Source organism: Ambystoma mexicanum, chromosome 2q (genome assembly GCF_040938575.1).
Source record: "Ambystoma mexicanum isolate Mex_15411 chromosome 2q, UKY_AmexF1_1, whole genome shotgun sequence".
Lineage (NCBI taxonomy): Eukaryota > Metazoa > Chordata > Amphibia > Caudata > Ambystomatidae > Ambystoma > Ambystoma mexicanum.
In genome coordinates this window covers 500,403,860-500,420,973 of record NC_090924.1, presented here as the reverse complement: position 1 = coordinate 500,420,973, position 17,114 = coordinate 500,403,860, and the positions used below count along the sequence as shown (strand labels likewise).

General features: G+C 47.7%; 1 protein-coding gene across 3 annotated transcripts in view; it reads right to left on the bottom strand.

The window, feature by feature from the left end:
- MAD1L1 (mitotic arrest deficient 1 like 1) overlaps window positions 1-17,114 on the bottom strand; it is a 3,106,940-nt gene that overhangs the window by 1,457,582 nt on the left and 1,632,244 nt on the right. The gene's annotated exons all lie outside the window — the stretch shown is intronic.

Genomic DNA, 17,114 nt, shown 5'->3' with positions numbered 1-17,114 from the left:
ATCACCAAGAAGCAAAATAAATTTTGCTCCATTATTAGCAGTGTTTCGCTGCAAAAACAATCCTGGACCAAAATTAAAGGAGCGGAAGCATGGCTTTAGCCGTACAGTGTACAACGAAAAAAAATCCCTACGAAGAGATCTTAGAAGGCTTAGAAGACAAAATGGAACGAATGCCTCCTTGAAAATTAAAAAGAGGAAATCAAAATACAGAAATTGGCTAAAGTCTTTTGCTTCGTTGAGAGATCAAGAAAGAGGAGAACAAATGCTAAAGCTAATTCTGACCCATAACTCAAGAGAAACCTGGCAGATCCTAAACAATGGCACCTTATCGCAAGAATATGCGCAGTCAAACGGAATTTCGAGGTCAAAGTGGGAAAAACATTTTGCCAATGTTTTTGGTGTTGCATCAGCTGACACATTGAGCCAAGTTGCCGACTGTGGTGGTGCATGGGATGTTACTGAGAAGGCTGAAGACATCATCGCTTTAATTGGCCATTTAAAAAATTCAAGAGCCGCTGGACCCGACGGCATAACAAACATCATGCTGAAGGAAAAAAAAGAAAACTGGTCGTGCTTTATTGTGTATTTGTTCGATCTGATTGCAAATGTGAAAGAAGTGCCAGATTCATGGAGATCAGCTGTTGTGGTCCCGGTGTTCAAGAAGGGCAGTCGGGACGACCCTTCAAATTATCGCCCGATTGCCCTTTTGGACACCATAGGAAAAATGTTCGCTATGTGTATCCAGCGTAAATTATCCAGATGGGCCACTGACGCGAAGCTTTTAGACTGTAGACAAACAGGTTTCACCAAAGGGGTGGGTACTGAGGTGAATTTGTTATTATTAAATCTTCTAAAACTGGAAACGTTGAAGAACAAATCAAAGCTCTACCTGGCTTTTATTGACATGCGGCAGGCCTTTGACTCAATAAATCGAGTCAAATTATGGGATAAGCTAGCTAAGTGGAACTGCCCTCTCGCACTATTAAATCCAGTAATAGCCCTGCATTCGAACACTACAATGCGGGTACGCATGAATGCTCTAGGGGAGCTTTCAAACAAAATACCCACAAATAGAGGCGTAAAACAGGGCTGCCCTTTGGCTGCACTATTGTTTAAACTATATATCTCAGACATCGCAACCGGACTCAAAGAAGCAGCATGTTTTCCGCCAAAGGTGAACGGGCAACATCTAAGTTGGGCGATTTATGCTGACGACATTGTGTTAGTGGACCGCACACAAATTGGCCTACAAAGGCTCCTGGTTAAATTTGAAGAATACTGCGATGTCAACGAGTTAACAATAAATGAAAAAAAAACAAAGATTCTGATTGTCGGCAAGGGACAAACCAATAAAGATCGATTGTTTAAGTGGACAATTGCCCAGGAGAAAATCGAAATAGTATCATCGATACGTTATTTAGGTATTCTCTTTAATAACTCTATAAGAGAATGCGATTGGTGGTGTGACCTAAGAAATCGTATAGATGGTTTTGGCGCTCAGGGAGCGCGGATACATGCTGAATATGGAAAATTTTCATTAACTCCAGTGTTGACGTTTTTTAAACAGAAAGTTGTACCAGCAATTACTTTTGGGGCAGAAGCTGGATGGAACCTGAATGCGCACTGTTGGGACATTCTTGAGGGAAAATTTTAGAGACGTGTACTAAAGCTCCCCTCCTACGTTTCAATAAAAGCCATCAGACATGAACTTGGCCTTGATTCCTTGTACACAACGGTTTTATGGAAGTCAATTACATCGGCAAGGAAAATGCATCTAAAGGATCCAGCACCGGCTTACAGAATCCTGTCAGCATCCACGCAACGACAGTATGGAGGTTTACTAATGTGTTGGGTCGCGAAAATAAAAACCATTGTTGTCTCTGCAAACATCAAGTGGGAATTGGTGATGGCGACACCACAACTAGCTAAAAAAAAACTACGTCAATGGAGTTGGATACAGAATGTAGCTGACCGTGAGATGTTGAAGACGTCACTAGTTCTAGGAACTGCGGAAAATAGCTTGGATAAGTTACCTAAATATCTAAAGCAATTTCCATCCAGATACCACCGAAATAAGTTCCTAAGACTTCGTCTAAATGTCTATCATACCAAGGAAGTGCTTTGGACAAGACACGACGTTAATACAATAGATAACATCTGTAGATTTTGCAAAAAATCTGATGAAACGTTGAAACACTTAATCACGGAATGTGAAGCAATAGTAGGTGCACGCTCAATAATGTTAGGAAAATATGCACCTCTCAATGGAAACGTGGAAGAATGGTGGTTTAGAATGTTAACCAGTAATAATGTTCAGTTAACTTGTGCGGTGATAAATTTTCTAGAAAAAACTCTACCAAGCGATGAACTGTTGTGAAAAGGTTAAGGAAAAAATAATGGTTCCAGAGAATCCAGGGATGCACTCCTGAAGTCCTTTAACGAGGACATTTGTGTAGCGCTACATGCAATTCGCTTGGTTGTGTTGTGTAATTAATAAAAAGTTGATAACTATAATATTAAAAAAAAAAAAAAAAATATTGCCTTTGGAGCAGGTGGCAGGCCAGTTTGTCAGAGGATGTACCAGAAGCACAGCAGTTTCTCTCAGCCACCCTGCACTTACGTTTAAGGGTGGCAAGGTCGGAGTCGTACCAGGAGTTGCACTTGGCTTTGGGTTTCAAGCGGATCCTCATGACAGGGGCAAAGACATCAAGAGTATCACAGATATAGTGGAGCATGGAGAGGGCTGTGTCAGGGTGTGAGTCAGCCGAAGGAGGAGGGGGGGGGGAGAAAGTGGCAAAAGCCTCAACTGACACACACTTCATGGGTCGGATAACAGAGAAGGTAGGTGGCAGTGCTGGAGTTGGCTTGACCTGAGGGGTGGAAAGGAGAAAGTGATCGCTCCAGAAGAGAGGGGTGGTGAGAGGGACAAAAAGGGGAAGGTCAGTGGAGATTAGAGCGTCCAGAGTCTGCCCTGCAGAGCGAGTTGGGCCAGAGGGGAGGATAGAGAGTGAGAGTGTCGCAGAGGTCACAAGAGTCCAGAGGAAGGACAGGAAGCCTCCAGGTGGATGTTTAAGTCTCCAAGAAACAGGAGTCGCGTGGTTGAGCCTAGGATGGAAGTGGAGAGATCCACCCACTTAGAGAGGAAGGAGGAGATCTGACCAGGTGGCCGATAGATGGTAGCCATAGTAAGGGAATGCCTAGGGGGGGGGAGAAGAGAGAGAGAGAGAGAGAGAGAGAGAGAGAGAGAGAGAGAGAGAGAGAGAGAGACTGCAGACGAGGCATTCAAAAGATGAGTAGGAATGACGGAGGCAGGAATCTACTCAGGGAAGATCAGGGTCACACCACCCCCGGAGCAATTGGACCTGGGCACGGAGAGGATCTTGTAGCTGTCGGGGAGGAGCGTGTCAAAGCGTGTGACAGAGCTGGCCATGAACCATGTCTCGGTGAGACCGAGGATATCAAGGCGGCGGCAGATGTCCGAGGAATGTTTGACAGCTGAGCGAGAGTTCAGAGTTGGTGGCAATATAGAGAAGGTTGCCATCCTTGAAAAACTTCTGGAGAGGGGTACAGATCAGAGGTACACCCTGCGGAGGTGTAGAAGGGGGCCAGGGGGGGCAGAAGAGGAAGAGGAGAGGGCAAGGTGGCCAAGGAGGAGACAGCAGGGGGAGGCAAGGAAGCCATGAGGGGACAGCAGGAGAAGGAAGGAAATTGATGAGGCGCGGGAAGCATCTATCAAAGAGGAGAAGATTGGCCTGACGGCCTTGTACCAGGATGGTAACCAGGATGGTAACATTGAGATAGACATTTATGATGACCTTAGAGGAGTCGAAGGAGGCCAGGAGGGCATCCCACTGGGTGCCACCATTAATTGGAGAAGAAGAGAGAGGAGAAAGCACAGAGACCATATGAGGAGTCCATAGGTCTGGCGAGGGAACGACAAAGAGGATGTCGGTGAGGGTTTGCTTAGAGAAGGCACTGGTATAGGTGTCCGCGATAGAGAGGCCTGGGTTGGAGACCAGGACATCCTTTTTAAACTTCTTCCTACCAGATTTAGTGAGGAGAGCAGGATAGTCGATAGAGAAGCAGTTAGAAAAGAGAGGAGAGACAGAGAGCACCATAGGGTAGGTGGGGATAGGAGAAAAGAGGAGGGGGGAGAACACTGAGGGACGGGAACAGCAGACGAGATGTAGGGAGATGAGACAATTTGACAAGACAACAGACGCTTCGACAAACACTTTCACAAAGCAATTTGTAGAACACACCTAGAAAAATACATCTAAGTCTGAGAGTCCTGTAAAAGGGGAAAAAGGCCTAGGTTTCACAATGCAATTATTAAATACTGTCTCAATGCAATTTTAGAGGCTTACATGATGCACATTTTAAATTTAGAAACAGGAGGGGCAACACAGCTAAGTTGGAGGTTCAGGAAGGTGGGGGGGGGGGGAGGCAAGCTAACGGGAGGGTCACAGCCTGGTAGCTGGTTGGCTTCCCCTGTGGAAACCTGCAGACACATCCAGGAGCCGCCTCAATGATGGCACCCTTTGCCTAGGGTCCCTTACCCGTGGGGGCTGCCGGGCAGGGGGCTGCCCTGTTAAGGTGAATAGTTGGTAAGATAGCTCAGCAGATCAAGTGCTCACTGCTGTGATACAAGTGATTTGTAGTTTGCTGGCTTGAATCCTGACATGGCCAACTCCACCTTTCATCAGGAGTACTAATATTGGGTAACAATTATTGTATTGAAAAAGTGTTCCAGGTAACTCCAATCAAAAGGTGCAGAATAATACCCGTTACATTATTGTTGATTTTAAATGTGAGTGCTGTGTCTCTTATTCAAATTCAGACATGCCTGTATAAAAAAACAAACACAAGTGTTTATTTGCTTCCTTGCAATAGCTACGCATCTCAATTTTGTACTGGCATGTCTGAAACTGAATGAGTGTTATGAATGGATTGGCAGAGGGATGCAAACGCTTTCACCTGAAATATGAAAGCAAAATATGCCATTTGAGCCAAATCCCACAGCACCAACCAGTAATCACCACTGGAAGTTAACCTCAGCCACACAAACAAGGCACTCCTGCCTGTGGCATATTACATATAGGGCAGGCATCTGACGCAGTGGGGGCGAACTTCCCAATTTTAATGGGAGAGTAATGTAGCCTATTAAGTATCTTGAATTCAATTAACCGCAACCCAGCATTCAGGGAGACCTTTTTAGTCAAGGAGCAGTACCTGTGCCATTTTGCGTCCTCAATGGGTGTCTGTAGATCTCATTCCCATTTTTCTTTCACCTGGTTTATCGTGGGGGTATGGGCTTGTACCTCTGTGTATAGTCTAGATATACCCAGGCCTCCCGTTGCGGTCACCATCTGTACACATGGGTGTGGCTGGGGTTCATCCGGGAATAGTGGCCATTTCTTCTGGAATGCTGCCCGCATGCGGTAGTATTGAAGTGTTATGAGTGGCCCACCCCCAAACGCTCTTGTTATTTCACCCAGAGTCGGAAATTTACCGTTTATAAACATATCACCAATTTTCATTTCCATATTGGGGTCCCAGGCTCCCTGTATTGTGCTGTTGTGTGTGGGGGGTATACCAGGGTAGTTCCAAAGAGGTATCTCTGGATTGTACGGTATTTCAATCTGTAGTCTTCTGTATATGGCCACCCATGCTCTGACCGTACAACTGACCGGGTTGTATTCACAATTATCCTTGTACTGTGTATCGAATATGACAGATTGGATATTCGTGGGGTGAGTGGTGTATTCCTCTATTAATGCGTGAGGTGTCTCTTGTGCGCTATCATACCAGTGCTTTGCAAATTGTGCTTGGGCCACATGATAATAAAGCTCAAAGTCAGGAGCCGCTATACCACCCGTAGAATAAGACTCAGTCATCCTCTCCCAGCCAATCCTGGCCGTCTTCCCGTTCCAGAGGAACGTCACCACAATGGAGCGAAGCCTAGTGAAGAAGGGTCTGCCCGGCCATATGGGGATATTGACAAACAAGTATAGCAGTTTAGGGAGGATTACCATTTTAAGGACCGCTACTCTACCATGCAAGGACAATGGCAAGCGACCCCAGATCTGTAACTTTGTAGTGATAGACTGCAGTGTGGTCTCATGATTGTCCAGGTATAGAGTGGTCCTGTCTCTTGAAACCATAATACCCAGATATCTAATATGTTGATTCGACCATTTGAGGCCGTGTAGCGTTGCAGGGCACTCAGTGCTCGGCGTGAGAGGGAATATTTCAGATTTGGCTCTGTTGACAGTGTACCCTGAGTACTCAGCAAAATTCTGTATTTCTGCCATTATAGGGGCTATATTTGCGTTAGGCTCACGGATATATAATAAGGTGTCATCGGCATATAACGAGATCAATTGGACCGATCCCTTTATGTTTATACCTTTATCAGTGTGTCTCAGCCTGACCGCAGCAGCCATGGGCTCTATGGTCAATACAAACAGAGGAGAAAAAGGGCAGCCCTGTCTAGTACCTCTACCCAGCAAGAAGAGTTCAGAGATGGGCCTGTTGGTCAGAACCCGTGCTCCCGGCTCGGTATATAATAGCTTGAGATACCTAATGAAGCTGGGCTCCACCCCAAATGCCTCCAGCACCTTAAGGAGATAGACCCAGGAAACCGAATCAAAAGCTTTCTCAGCGTCTAGGGATATTGCAGCAGCGCTTCTCTTGGGGTCTATTTGTGCCATTAGCCCGAAGAGTCTACGGAGATTCAGGGCTGTTGACCTAGCGGGAATGAACCCATTTTGATCGGGGTGGACCAGCAAGAGGACCGCCGGTAAAAGTCTATTGGCCATTACCTTGGCGAGAATTTTAGCATCTGTATTTATCAGTGATAGGGGCCTGTAGGAGGACACATCCTGTGGCGGCCTCCTTGGTTTGGAGAGAACTGTGATCACCGCCTCTCTCATGGTCGGGGGAAGTATGTTGCATTCAAGGGATTCTTCCCACACTCGGTACCAGTTCCTCACGGTATTCTTTGTAAAATTCTGCCCCATCCCATCTGATCCCGGTGCCCTGCCCGTTGACCACCCTTTAATAGCCTCCGCCAGCTGTTCTGCCTATATCGGTTGATCCAGCGCCAAACGATCTACCTCTGCCAGTTGGGGGAGGTTGAGAGCAGCAAGGTAATTTACAATGTCTGTGGGAGATTTCTTATCTTGGTACGCGTAAAGCCTGGTATAAAAATTGACAAATTCTTGGTTTATCTCCTCTTCCTTTAAGAGTATCTCCCCCCGTGCCGTCTGTATACTAGTTATTTGGTGTGGTTTCTTATCTTGTTTAAGAAGATTAGAGAGTGTCCTGCCGGCCTTATTACCTTCCCCGTACCTGCGTGCCCGCATGGGGGCAGTCATGTACTGCACTTCTCTAGCAGCCAGTTTGTCGAACCTCTGTTAGTGTGTATGTATATCTGCTAATAGTTCCCTATTCCGTGTTCGAGTGTATCTCCCCTCCAATAGCTCCAGCTTATTTTCGATGTCCGCCAGTTCGGTGCGAACGCTTTTCAGCATGCCAACCGACTTGGATAGTAACACCCCCCTGACCCACATTTTAAATGATTCCCACACAGTGGATTATCAGTTTACCGTTCCCACATTGTTTGTGAAATATGAAGCTATCTCGACATGTAGTGTTTCCACCACCCCGGGGTCGCCCAATATACCACTCAGCATTCTCCATCTACGAGCGGGACAGGGGGTATCCTTGAACCTAAATTCTATCATCACTGGGGAGTGGTCAGAAAACGTGCGGGGCAAGATTTCACAGCTCTGCAGCGTAGAGGACATGATCGATGTGACAAACCAGTTGTCTATCCTGGACTCGGAGTTGTGCACCAAGGAGTAGTACGTGCATTTCCTGTCTCCAGGGTGCATCATACGCCAGGCATCTACCATTGACAGCTGTGTAAGGATGTCACATAGGGTGACGGTTGTTTTACTGGGGGTTCTGGTGACCTTGGAGGACCTATCCAATACAGGGTCCATTACCACATTGTAGTCCCCACCCCACAAAATATTAGCTAGCCCATTGGAAGCAATCAGTTGGTACATATTTACGTAAAACGGAGGGTCATCGATATTGGGCCCATATGTATTAACTAACAGCAGTTGCTGGCCAGCGAGCCTGCCCCATACAACCACATATCTTCCTTGCTGAACCACCTTATGCCCCTCTGGGCAGAACCCCAAGCCCGGATGAATAAGGGTGATTACACCACTGGCTTGCGTGGAGTAGTCCGTGTAAAAACGCTGGGATCCCCATTTGGGCAGTATGTGTAGGTTGCTGCTCCCCATCATATGTGTCTCCTGGAACATTAGTATCCGAGGGCCATGCCTGGTGACATAGTTAGCAATTTTCCTGGCTTTAACCTGGTTGTTCAGACCCCTCACATTCCAAGTAAGCAGTTTTATTATCAACCCGTCACCAGTACTGTGTAGTGGCAAATCTTTCCAATTTCATGACCCTTAATGTCGTATTGTGTGTGCCAGCCAGCCAGCAACGCTCCCAATGCATCCACTTTTTTTTTTAACATTAAACAACTCGGTAACCACAGTCAAGCCCGTCTTGGCGTTGATCAAACAATCGGCCGAAGCCAGCCTGACATCTGAATAATACCTCTTCAAGTGGCCAAAACTGCCACAACAAAACCACCCATTTCCAACCCCTCTTAATACCCTCCCGCCCTCATCATCACCCCCAACTTTGACGATGAACCCAAAAGAACTTTCCAGGGGTTGCCATGTTGCCTCACATGGCCGCCTGATTGTCCCCGGTCTCCAGTAGTCACATTGAATGGAGCCGCCTTGCCTGTCGGATCCATGGGGTTACAAGAAATGCTGCATTAAAGTGGAGACCATTCCGTTCGCCGGTACTCCTTAGTCCTCTGGTCTAGGTCTATTGTTCTGCGCCGGTCTACCCCCTCTCGGGGGAAGAGGTATGGAAGTCTCAATGTACTGCGTGGCCTCAGCCAGGGACTCGAAAAAATGCGCCATTCCCGCATGTTGGATCCTCATCTTTGCCGGGAACATCAGGGCGTATGGAATCTGGCAGTCTCTGAGGAGCCTCTTGACTGGTTCATAGGATCATCTGCTCGCTTGAACCCCGGCAGAAAAGTCTGGATATATATGTATTCGGTTCCCCTCGTATTGGAGCGTTCCAGCCTCCCTAGCCAGCCGTAGGATTATGTCCCTGTCCCTATAGTTGAGTAGTCTCGCAATTATTGTACGAGGAGGAGCACCTGGTTTAGGGGCCGGGGCCAGCGTGCGGTGCGCTCTCTCCACCAAGAAATGCTCGGAGAATGCCTCTGGGCCAAACACCGTTTTAAGTAGATGTTCAAGTTGCTTCTCCATTTGGCCTTTTCCGAATGTCTCCGCCACACCCACCACACGGATGTTATTGCGTCTTGATCTAGATTCGAGATCCTCGCATTTATTCTGCATTTTAGACATGACTTCCTTGAGCTGGGTGATGTTGCAGCCATGATGTGCGATGGCGTCTTCATTAGTGCTAATTCTATTTTCTGCGTCAGTGACACGTGCGCTCTCCTCAACTCTAGCCTTTAAGGAACCAATGGTGGACACTATGTCATCTAGCTTCATGTTTACTGCTCGAAATCCATTTTGGACAATTATGGTCGACCTGTCCTCTTGTTCTTCATTCTCGGTAGATGGGGTTTCAATAGCGTTAGCGTGCACCTCAGCTGCAGCGCCTGGCGCCTGGCTGCCAGTATACGCATCCATAGGGCCCTTCTTTTTGCTGCCGGGGGTTTTGCCTCCTATGCCAGTTGTGTGGCTCGCCCATGGTGTCACCTCACTGTTGGTTTTGCCCTTATTGTTGGGCATCCGAACCCCCACTCTCTGCCGTGCCCTCCGGCTCCCAGGTCACTTGCGAATTTTCGGTGAAGCACCCAGGACAAGGGTAGTAGGATTCAATGCCTGGCCGTCAAAAATGGGTTGTATTCTCCCACGTAGCGTGTTACTGGACCATGGGGCCCGCTTCAGTTTGTGATAGTATGAATTTGTATGTGCGTCAGGATGACTTTCAGCACGCAAGGCCGGCCAGGCCGCCAATGCAGGTCATCAGGTGCCAAAGTCCTCGCGCCAACGACTCTCCAGGCGCTATGTAGCCCTTTGCCTATGGGTGCCCCATCAAGCAAACAGTTGAGCCAGGCACAGAGAGGTGGGCGCGCTTTACAAGACTGCAGGGAGATCAGCCGTGCATAGACTTAGTGCAGGATCAATGTTCCCCACTAACAGGATTTTTCGCCGCTCCAGGAGGCCCCCCCGCTGCCGTATGAGGCCGTGTGCAGTGGCTGTTGCAGATGCGTATTATTTCCTGCCGGCCCAGTACCCGCGCGCACCACGGAAATCGGCCCACGGTCCTCCGGGAGCGTCGGACCAGTTGGATCCGCTCCCCCCACTGCCGTGTCTGCAGACTCCCAGCCGCGCGCGACCCGGAGCGTGCCACAGCTACAACGGGCGCTCGCGCGGTCAGGTGTTGCTGCAGTGTACTGTGGCGTCCCCGCCGTGGACCACGGTCTATGGGGATCTCTGGGGATCACTGGTCGCCGTACCTTGGGGGATCTGTGTCTCCACACCTCCTCGGTCTGCTCAGCTTCCAGTCAGCGGCCGTCCCCCAAAGGCGCGAGTCGGGTGCGGGCTGCTGGCAATGGCCCCGCCCCCCACGGCCTCCTCCTCGCCCGAGTTCACAGCCCTGCGTTGTTCCCCCATGGAACTCCGAGCCGGATCGTGCCCTCTTTACCGGCCGCTCAGGATACAGATCGCCACAACTTCGGCGCCAAAGACCGCAGCAGCCCAGGATTTGCAGACGTTGGGGACCGGACCTTGGTCTGTCTGCACAGCAGTTTGTAGCTTTCTAGGCAGCTCCAAAGCGGATATTTATTGGGCGGATTTCTCACCGGAGCAGGAGCCCAAGATTCAGGCAGCCATCTTTACTGTGCGCAACAGCGCCCCCTCACATAATGCACCATTTCTAACATGGTGTCATGCCTACAGCACGTTCATTCACCCAACCTTGTGCTCCTTCCCGACCATATCCCAGACCGGGTACTAGCTCTCATGTTAGATCACTCTCCATTCCCCTGCCCTTGAGATCAGATCTTCCGCTGGTGGGAGGAGTTGGGGAGGCCATCAGAGAAAACATCAGTTCAGGGGTCATCGCCTTTATCTCAAGTGGTGACTCCCATGGCGTTTGTCCTGAATGCACAATCGGGCCACCTCTAGCAAACAACCACTAGGGGCATCAAACATGCATAATACCCGGATCTTCACTGAACCACGTGTTATGGCTTCCGCCACTCCTACTCCCCAACAACAGACTTATCATGGCATGCCATCGCGGGTGGCCGTGGTAACGGCCACACCTCTTTGGACCACTGCATCCTCATTGGATCCAGCAACGCTCAAGTTTCCAACGACCAACGCAGTGGTTACGTGACGCGTAACACGTCCTTCGTAATCACGTGACATGTCTCCAGGTATTTAAGGAGCTCCAGAATGCTACACAACGCTTCTCAACTGTTTGTTTATGCCGTTTTGGAGCCTCCTCTTTGTTTTGGTTACCGGGAACTACTGTTTTTGACCACGGACTACGAATTACGGATTCCTCGGCTTTTCCCTTTTTTGGTACTTTGTTTGGTCTCTATTGGACTCTTGGAATTACAGACCACGGACCGTCCCTTGGATCAGCTTTAGTCCACTCCCTTGGCAAAGACATACCAGGACTCACTATTGATAACTTGGTGCTCCAACTTCCATCCTCTCGGAGCATCCTACTCAGGTGGTTTCCAGTGTGGCATTCCGTCTTTCCTCCTCTGGCCTCCCTGATCTCAGCCCACTGGGGGAAGAGGCATTACCCCATCGTTGAGGCTTCCCATCCAGTGGTTCTTGGTGGGCGTCATTCTCTTTGGGTAATACTGTATAGTTCTGCCTTGTGTGTCCCTGATCTTACCTGTTCTTTTTCCCTTACAGCAGTCATCTGGGCCACGCGGGTATTCTGTTTCCCCACCTGTGGCCCTAATCCTCGAACAGCAAGTAACTATTTTCTTGCTGTTGGTGGCTTCGGGACGGAGGTATTCTTGTTCCTCGCGACCATCAAGTCTTGACACATGGTAACTGAAATCTGTAACGCAGAGTAAATGTTTTGAATAATGGGTTTGTTTTGAATAATGGGTTAAAAAGGTGCATTACAAAGCACACTTTCTGGGAAAATGTGGGTAAAAGGCAAACTGTTGGTTTTGTAGTGTAAATCATAAAAAGAAGTACAATAGATGCAAGTCACCAAAAGTGCACAGGGCATTTCCCAAAGTATTATCATGCAGGTCCCAGCGATATATGCCAGTATAAAAAACATTTGTATACTGGCTATGCCCATACATTTCCATGCTGGCTCCACCAACATATGCTAATATTCCCATTTAAGGACATACTTATGTTCGCTTTAAGATGTTTTTCTATAGTGTCATTACTGGCAGTGGGCAGAAAACTGGCTCTGCCAATACTCCTATGTATGTACATACTCCTGTTGTGATATGTCACAATATGAAAACCTGTCCAAAATGTTTCCAATGTAAGCCAGTCTAGACCCATAAGAACACTTTTCTTGCTTGATTAATCATAGATGCTCAGTTAATAAAAATTCATGGTACAGTGAAGAATATACAGGCCGCTACGCCAAAACATCAGTCTAGCGAGGTAGCACCACTTATCATGCTTGCTTTGTTAAAGATTCAGACTAATAAATGTCATGCCACAGTAAGCAATGGCTAGACTGACTGCACCAAAATGCCAGTCTAGCCAGGGAATGGCACACATGAACTTGCCTTTGCCCACAAATACCAGTAAAACATGCAAAGTCAATAAAGGATGTGGCAAAAATGCTTCAATGATCCCCAGTCTCCCAGGGGCTTACACATATATGCATCCCCTTTCACCCACCAGTCACTCACCCATAAGATACCTCTCGCACTTGCGCACAATGTATTCACCACACAGGCACCCACCGAACCACACCCAGAACATTCAAACACACACTACCACATGTATGCTCATTCACCCACCAGTCACTCAATCACACCTTCTCTTACATACACTCATTGCATTCTCTACACAGTCATACATCCACCCACGTGGAACATTCAAAAACACGCCATCACATTCATACTCATTCACCCACCAGTCCTTCAATCATACATCTTTTCCTACCTCCACCAATTGCATTTTCTACACAGGCCCCGCTGACACCCAGCCATAACATTCAAAAACACACCATCAGACCTTCACCCACCAGTCACGCACACACATATTTTCTTACATCCACTCAATGCATTCTATACACAGGCACACACCCACCCACCCAGAACATTCAAAAACTCACATCACTACTCATTCACATACATACATCCAACACGCACTTCACACATGCAAAGTACATATTACAAAAATAAAAGTCTTCTTACCCTTTTCTTGCATGTTTGGTCTGTCCTTCCAGGCCCCCTCGGCTTCTCTGTGCTGCTCACAAACAAGAACCAGGAAGTTGCAAGAGTTTCCTGGTTCTTGTATGTGAGCTGCAAGGAAGCCCAGGGAGAAGGGGTGGGTTGCTGAATGTGGCATGTGACATGTACCACATGTCAGGGTCAGCTTCAACCCCTAGTGAGTGCCTCCCCGGCCCAGCCTTCACCCTGATGGGTGAGGACTGGGCTGGGGACCCACCAGACCTGGTGTGGGGGGTCCACCTGCACCGCGGGAGGGCTTGCTACACCAAGAGCACCCCATTTTTCTTAAAGTTGGGGTCACAAGGGAGCCTCAGGGGTTGTATTTCTGATGCTTACATCAGCTTAGATTCACATACTATGCATAGGCCGATATCTAGTGGTCGCTGCAGAGCATTACATTTTTTTTCTTCGTAACTTGAAAAGGGAAGTCGACAGGGCATGCCAGTAATACTATCCCTAGTGTGACGTCCTCTGTACCCATGGTCCTTCAAGCCCCACAGATTGTTTTGTTTCTGACATGAGGTAGCATGAAGTTTAGCATGAGTACAGATGTAATAAAGCAGATAAAGCCAGGGAAACATATATATTATTATATTTATTATTAATATATATATTCTACTCCACAGGGGAGGAAGGGTGGGCACATGTGAATCTAAGCAGATACAAGCATCAGAAATACGATTACAGTAAGTAATGTATTCCTTCTGAGGCTTGTGGAGTCTGCCTAGATCACATGCTATGCATAGATTAGCGAGCAGTGTTTGGAGAAGGTGGGGGCTTGTGAGAAGGTACAGCGGCAAATAGATGTTTTAGCACTGCTTGACCTAGCTGTGAATCTGCTTTAGAATGTGCGTCAATGCAGTAGTGCTGAGTAAAGGTATTAATAGAGCTCAATATAGCTGCTTTGCAAACGGCATCTAGCGGGACGTTTGTAATAAAGGCCGAGGTAGCTCCTGTACCCCTGGTAGAGTGAGCTCTTGGTGTGAAAGGCAGAGTTTTATTTGTCAGAGCTTAGCAGAGCTGTAAGCATTTCACTATCCATTTAGAGATGGTTTTTCTTGAAACGTGATCACCTTTCCTGCTAGGTGCTATGGAGACAAACAGTTGATCTGTTTTTCTTGGCGGTTTTGTCTTGTTTACATAGTAAAGGACCGCCCTCCATACATGTAGTATATGGATTTCTTACTCAGCTGAGCTTGAAGGGCTTTGAAAGAAAGCTGGTAGTTTAATGGACTGGTTGACATAGAATTTAGATTTGAACTTGGGTGAAACCTTAGGGTGCGTTTGTAGTAACAACTTGTCTTTGTGGATAACAAAGAAAGGGTCTTGCACTGACAAAGCTTATAGTTCACCAACTATTCTTATGAAGGTGATATCCACCAGGAAAGCAGTTCCATATGTAAGGAGTTTAAGGCTGGGTTTATGCATAGGCTCAAAGGGGGATCCCATGAGTTTTGCAAGTACCACGTTTAGGTCCCACCCTGGAGGCGGGTTTGAAATAGGAGTCTTTTTACTCCTTCCATGAATGCCTTAATGACCAGGACTTTCAACCAGGAGACCTTGCTTTGAGAAGTGGTGTACACAGATCAAGAAGCCAGGTGAACCTTTATGGAGTTAAATACTAGCCTGGAGTCTAGTAACTGGAGTATATAATGGAGAATGTGTGATGGCGTACTTTTCTTTGGGTTTATACTTTTTGACTGGCACCATATTACAAATCTTTTCCGTTTCTTAAAATAACGGTGTCTGGTGTTTGGTTTCCGTGCCTCCTTGAGGATATCCATACACTTTTGAGGTAGTTTTAAATAGCCAAATTCTAGGACTTCAGGTGCCAAGCTGCCAAGTTCATAGACTGAGGTTGTCGGTGGAACGTTTAGCACCGCTAGCAGTTCCAAAAGGTTTATGTGATTTTGGGCTCCGATTTGTGTCCATAGGCCATGCGCTGTGAGGTGAAGGTAATGGGCTCCCCACCCTGCGAGTGATGTGTCTTGTGACAACTGCCTGCACTGTAGGGTTGTGAAAAGGTTTTTCTTTTAACAGGTTTTCCTTTGTCCACCAGCGCAGCGCTTGGACTAGGGTTAGCAAAACCACCACTAGATCGTCCCACTGATCGCTTGCCTGAAACCACTTTTTCGCTAACTACTCTTGCATTGGATGCATGCGCAGCCGTGCGTGCAGAACCAGGTAAATGCATGATGCCATCATCCCGAGCAAGACGGACTAGATACTGAGGTATTTGCAGCAGTATGTTTTGCGCTCTTTCATTTAACGGAAAGACTAGACCGTCTTCTATTTCTGTGACGGCTCCTAAGAACTGTGTGGTCTTGGAACGAGACTTGATTTTTTTCTCATTTATTGAGAATCCCAATTGGAACAGGAGATTGATTGTTCTATGGGTGTTTTGCTTCCAAATTTCAGGGGGGTTGGGGGGGGGGGGCGGGGGGGGGCAATTCCTCGGTTATCAGCCAGTCGTCCAGATAAGGGTACACTGGGATAGATTCCCTGCGTAGATGCACTACCACTAGTACCTTGGTGAATACCATTGGAGCTGAAGGGTAGCACCTTGAATTGGTAGTGCTGGGTCGCTATTTTGCAACGTAAGAACCTTCTGTGCACTGGGAACATTGAAAAGTATGTATCTTTAATATCCAAGGTTTCTATGTAGTCCCCCTGTTTTAGCAGTGGGATTACCTCCTGTACCGTTGTCATGCAGAATTTTTGTGGCTCGACATAGGTGTTTGCAGGTGCGCAGGTCTAGGACAAGGCGCATTGTTAAGTCTTTTTTGGGCGCAAGGAAGTACATTGAATAAATACCCGCTTACCTGGTCTGCCGGGGCAATGTCTATGGCGTCCTTTAGAAGCATCGCCTTCACCTCTTCCAAAAGGATACATTCTTCCTGTGACGAAAGCCTTTGTCTTGGTGGGTGGTTGGCTGCTGTTTGGATCAGCTCTATGCAAAATCCCCCCTGCCACAGTAGAAAGTACCCACTTTTCCAAAGTGATTCCCCTCCCATGCGCGGCTAAAGTGTGAAATATGACCTCCTACCCAAGTGATATGGGAGGGAACCTGTAGCGTGAGGTCATTGCTTAGGAGGGTTGAGCCCCCTCTTGAGGAGGATCTGCCCCTACTTATAGACCTTCTATGGCCTGCTGTGAGGACTGCCTCTGTGACGAACCCCGGGACGAACCTTGGCCACCTTGATTGTAATTAGAGGCCCATTGGGAGTTTTGTCCCCTAAGGCAGTGAGAGTTAGAGCCCCCTCTTTGCCCAAAGGGTTTGTTGGTAAGATGCTCTAGGGATTGGAGGGTGTCATATTCCTCTTTTGCGCTTTTGAGAGCATCCTCCACTGCTTTGCCAAACAAAGTGTTGGGTCCAATGGGCATGTTTAGGAGGGTTGACTGGGTTTCTAGTTTGAAGACGATTGTCGTAGCCATGCGTGGATTTTAATCAGTGTGCCTTCAGCCACGATTCTCCCTGCATTGTCCACTGCGTCCAAGTTGTTTTTAAGGATGCAGTTGGCTACCTGTTGCCCCTCAGCGATGGTGAGCAAGAGCTACATTTTCAGGGGCTCTGGGA